Source organism: Otolemur garnettii, unplaced genomic scaffold, assembly GCF_000181295.1.
Source record: "Otolemur garnettii isolate 467f Iridium unplaced genomic scaffold, OtoGar3 scaffold00042, whole genome shotgun sequence".
NCBI classification, from domain to species: domain Eukaryota; kingdom Metazoa; phylum Chordata; class Mammalia; order Primates; family Galagidae; genus Otolemur; species Otolemur garnettii.
In genome coordinates, this window is record NW_003852437.1 from 9,114,858 (window position 1) to 9,120,332 (window position 5,475).

A 5,475-nucleotide genomic window follows, 5' to 3' on the forward strand; every position below is an offset into this window, starting at 1 on the left:
AGTAACCTCAAACTCTTGGGCTTAAGCGATTCTCTTGCCTCAGCCTCCCAAGTAGCTGGGACTATAGGCGCCTGCCACAATGCCTAGCTGTTTTTTTGGCTGCCGGTGTCATTGTTATTTAGCAGGCCCGGGCTGGGTTTGAACCCGCCTGCTTTGGTGTATGTGCCCGGTACCCTAACCGCTGACCTACAGGCACTGAGCCAAGCGCCCTTTTTCTCATGCAACATTTTTCACTATTAATTTCCCACATCCCTCTTCCAAAAAAAAAATCTGCATAATATTTACAGCACTGAGTACCCCTATTTACCTCAACCTTTATAGCTGCCCCCGCTTCTGTTCGCCAGAGTCCATTCTCCTTACACCCATTACTCACTGGAGGCAGGTCTCCTTCACAAAGCCCTGTTGAGCACCCAAAATACAAACAGGGAGCAGCAGCACAGGCTCTGCCTGCCCTCAGGGGGCTCACCTTCCAAAGGCAGAGAAAGGCCTGTGATGAATAGCAATTTGGCATTGGTGGTGGGTCCAAGACACTCTGAGAAACAAAGGAGGAAGCCACAGAAGGCTTGTGGAGGTCGGCAGGGAGGAGTAGACCAGGCAAGCAAGTGGCAAAGGGTGTAAAAAAAACAAAAGCAGGTAAACAAAGGAGAAAAAGTGTAGCCACTCCAGGCAGGCCCTAAGCTGGTAGCTGGGGATCCCAAGAGAAACTGACAGGCTCCCTGCCCTTCTGGAGGCTGCAGTCCACTGGGGGAGGTAGTTAATAGAAAGGCAATGTTAATACCCTCAGGTCAGTACAGTCATAACTTCTGGGCACATGCAGGGGTCTTGCGTCCTTCTCTGACTGCAATGGAGAACTTGTGGTGGAGACCATTGATCTGACGATGAGGAGGAGTCCAGGATATAACAGGAACCAACCCTCTCCTTGGTTCAGTAAGTTCTCCGTGGGCTAGGGCTGGGTTCTGCGCTTGGTCCAGCCTCTCCCCTTCCCCTTGATCTTTAAGTTGCAGCTCCACGGGGCTTCTTTTTATTTTTCACTGCCCTTCCAGCTCGTATCTGGGCTTCACAAATACTTCAATCCAGACTATCACTATTCCTCTTTCCTGGGGCTAACTCCCACACACCCAGTCCCAGGGTAGATAACTTCCTCCTGGAAGCCCTCCCTAAACCTCTGGAATAGGAGACCTCCCCTACGGTGCGTCCCCACAGCACTGTGTGCCCCTCTCCATTTCACTCCATTGGAATTACTGGTTTCCCAGCGTTCACCACTAGCAGGTCAGCTCCTCTCTGCAGAGTCTGACAAATGCTCACTTCTGTTTTAGGACTGGCACCAGAGTAGGAGGTAAAGAAATATTGATTTCGTGAGAGAGTATGGGACTACACCTGCAGGAGGGTCAGAAAGTATAAACAACTGGATAGAATATGCATCAATTCAATCTGTTTTCTTTCTTTCTTTCTTTCTTTCTTTCTTTCTTTTTTTTTTTTTTTTTTTTGAGACAGAGCCTCAAGCTGTTGCCCTGGGTAGAGTGCCGTGTCATCACAGCTCACAGCAACCTCCAACTCCTGGTCTCAAGCCAGTCTCCTGCCTCTGCCTCCCAAGTAGCTGGAACTACAAGCACCAACCACAACACCCTGCTATTTTTTGGTTGCAGCCATCATTGTTGTTTGGCGAGCCTGGGCTGGATTGGAACCTGCCAGCTCAGGTGTATGTGGCTGGCGCCTTAGCCGCTTGAGCCACAGGCACCGAGCCAATTCAATCTGTTTTTAAATCATAAGTCTCCCAAATAAAATAAGGGTCCCAAAAGTAGAGTTGCATATATGGTTTCCTTTGGGGTGATGATTTGGAAGAAACAACTTTATCCAGATGGATTGTAACAAATTCCTAGTAGCTTTTAAAAGCAAGAGTGACATCTAATGACTATATACCACCTGTTTAAACCATACTGATTGGGACACCAGATTTTCTATCAGCTAATAATTAAAAGTGCCACTACCATCTGCTATGTTTTTGTCTGTGTGCATATTATAATTTAAGGATCTTGGATTGCAATAAAATGCAAAATCTTCGATAAATGCACCTTCATAAAACTTATTATCAAAAATTAAGTTTCCAAATACTGGGGACTTTGTACTGATGAAATCATATCTACAATATTATATGTAATTCAAGACAGGTTAAGATAGCTGTTAAAAAGCTAAAATATATCCTGAATATTCAGCCACTATGCTGAAGTCCTAAACACCACACCATGAGAATAACAGTAGGAAAAAAACCTATTAATGTCAGCACAGTAGACAGCTGTTATTTTGCCTGCCCAGAACCCATTCCACATTCTGGCAGCAGCAATCTAGTTTTTGTTTGGAGAGAGCCTTCCCCTTCTTACTGTAATCCTATGTATCTTGGGTAGACTTCACCTTGGGCTCAAGAAGAAGTTCAGGGACAGAATGATTGGTTTGTGGCATAATGCAGGTGCCGCCACTCAGAACAATGAGGTTCAGTCCTGAGACTCTGCTGGAACTGTTGGTAAAATGACACTCTCCTTCCAATAGGTTCTAAGATGTAGTTTACAGCACCTGATCTCAATGGCCACCATGTGGAAAGAGTTTGCCAGGACTAAGGCTAACACAAAGAAGTCAGCCATGTAACAAAGACAGCCCATACATGAAAGCCCTGGACTTCTCAGTGTGGAGAACCAGTACTGCTTCTGTTTTCACTTGTGCTGTTTTGATTGAGTTTTTATCACTTGTACTTTAAAGGATCGTGACATATAAAAATAGCATAGAGAAGTTCTGCCAATATTTTTCAAAGACTAAAGCATTTTTTAATGTACTTATGATAGCCTTGGTCTCTGTTGCTCTATTGTGCTGGATGGATAGATGTAATAGAAAGGCAGATTTGGGAGCCAAAAAATCAATTCTCTAGCAGTCAGTCTGCCTAACAATGAATAAAGTGTTCCTGGAAGCATTAATATAGAAGTAGCAAGATCTGTGAAGGATAACGAGGAAATTAAGTCTTACTCGATAGAAGGGAACACAAAATGTCCAAGGAGATGAAGGATCTCTCCGATTCTCAGATTTTCTGATTTCCCCGACCCTGAAAATAGATCAAATTCACACCCTCTTTCACTCCTTCCACCCACCACCGGCAACACACTTCAGAAGGCGCTTTCCTTCAGGAATGGGGATGAAAGAGGAAATCCTTCTACTATGTATAGGCGCCCGCTTGTGTTATATTAAGCAGACGTTCTGTTCAACCTATTTTAAGAAAGGGAAAGCAACCAGCATTTCTCTATAATTAGTTACACATCATCTTCCTTATCTATGTTAATTTATGTAATTCTAAGAATCTTGCAAAGTATTTATTACTTATCTCCATTTTATGGATAATGAAACAGACTCAAAGAGGTTAACTCTCCACAATTTAATGCTATTTCTACCACATCAATCTGGCTGTTTTCTTCTTCTTTGGCTTGTATGTAAATTCGTTAAATATAATAATGACTTGTACTTGTATGGAATATTGCCTGCTGAGTACTGAGGCAGAACACTTATAAGAAAGGCTCCCTGCCTAGTCTACTATAAATAGGAAAATAATAGGTTTAGAAACAGTTGCTAGCATACATAATCTGGCATGTTTTATTTATTTCTTATTTAAGGGGGATAGGGACAAAGCGGAGAAATACCCATTATGGCACAATCCTTGGAAGGGCCGTGACATTTCCTAACAAGGACAGAAGCCTGGGGCTGCAGCGAGCAAGATCCAGAACAATGGGAGGAGGCCACAGCGGAGTACTTCTACGGAATAAAGAGCGTGTCACTGAGCAGCTGGATGGGAAGAAAGGAAGACGGACTCCAAGGAAGCCTAAGGGACGCCAGCCTGGCACTCTAGCTGTCGCAAAATTGAATTAGGCTTTGTTCATGGAAATCACAAAGGAACTATGTTGGCAGACTTGGGCATGTGCTGAACCAGCCCACCATCAGTACACATTTAAGAACATACTTAAGGACCCTCTTAGCGAATTTTTTTTTAAAGTTTGGAGGCAATACATTTAGATAGTCTAATGTCCAAGATAACAAAGCCTATTGGGGCGAGGACCCTGGGGACCAGGAGCCAATTTTACACACTGGGGCTGGGCACTCTTCTACAGCCCTCCTTCACAGTCACTGACAAGCAGCTGGCGCCGGGCACGGGATGACTGGGTTCCTTCCTCCCTCCTCGCCGGCGCGCCCACTCCATATTTGGACATCCCTGCTCCAAGTCTGGGGTTCTGCCAAGTGGGGGTCCTCAAGCCTTGTATCCTGCAGGGCATCACACGGTCATCACCGGCACGGGTGCAGCGCAGGGGGACACCGAGCACAACTCCCAGTTTAGGGGCGGCGCAGCTGGCTCCCTAGAAGGGCCAGGTCCCGGAAGTCTTTGTCTCCGCAACTCATCGGCCAGCGCTGCCCTCCCGCCTCTCCCAGGGTCCCGGAGTCCGGGGGCTAAAACGGACCCTGCCTGGCCAGGGTCCCCTCATGACCCCCTAGTCCCGGACCTGGAGAGCACAGAGCCGCACCCACCTTCGGTGCTGCAGAGTCCACTGCCCTAAGACCACCAAATTCCTCAACACTCCTCTCCCCTGGCTCCCAGCCCCTCTCCACCCTGCTCTGCAGAAATGGTTCTCGAACCACCGCCAAGTGCAAAGCGGACACGTCGCACCGCGGTAAAAATCATGCCATCTCTCCTCGCTTCCCAGTCCGCCCCTGGCCGGCAAAACGTCACGTGAGCCGAGTGCGGAAGTCCGCAGGAGAGGTGGGGGCGCGGGAGGCGCGCCCACCGGGATCCCCTCCCGCACCGCGCCCTCTGCCAGTTACCACCTCCCGTGCGCCTAGGCGCCTCTGCCGCGACCCTCACCCGCAGCCCACGATCGCCGGCCCCCCGGCCTCCCCGGACATCCCGTCCATCCTTTATACCTAGCCGCTTCTTCCCTGGGCTCGCTCACCTCTCCGCCTCGTTTGCTTTCCCTGTGAACTGGCGCCGCGTCAGTCGGGACCCGGTTACCTTCTCCAGTGCACTGGGGAGGAAGAGGCTGAGGAAGGAAGTGGCTGAAGCAAAGAGAAAGGCAGCTCTGGAGGAGGAGGAGCTGGGTGGGGGTAAAGTAAGAGTTTATGCGCTCAGGAAAGGGGCCGCCCACACTCCAGGGACAAGCCTATGAGAAGGAAACTCAGGGAAGGAGACGCAGCTGCAGGGGTCAAACTCCAGACAGGTGGCGGGGCGGCCGGGGCTCTAGGAAACCCGCGCAGAGCTTCGGCTACCCACACCTTTCCACCGCGCTCCAAACGATCCCCAGCCCCCTGCATTTGATCCTGGGCGTTGATTTCCTGCCAGGATTTCATAAGAAACAAAGCGCCCCCAACGTGCTGAAAGCTGAGGTCTCCTAGAAAGAACTTGACATTTATTGGTTCTGTATGCCTGGAGCTGGAGCCTCAGTGACTTGAGAA

At 48.6% G+C, this 5,475-nt stretch overlaps 1 protein-coding gene across 1 annotated transcript in view; it reads right to left on the minus strand.

The window, feature by feature from the left end:
- ABRACL (ABRA C-terminal like) overlaps positions 1-5,160 on the minus strand; it is a 16,491-nt gene extending 11,331 nt beyond the window's left edge. The window contains exon 1 of the mRNA XM_003790281.3: positions 4,977-5,160. The gene's annotated coding sequence lies outside the window, so the exon portion shown is untranslated. The remainder of the gene's footprint in view (positions 1-4,976) is intronic.
- Between the last annotated feature and the right edge of the window lie 315 nt (positions 5,161-5,475).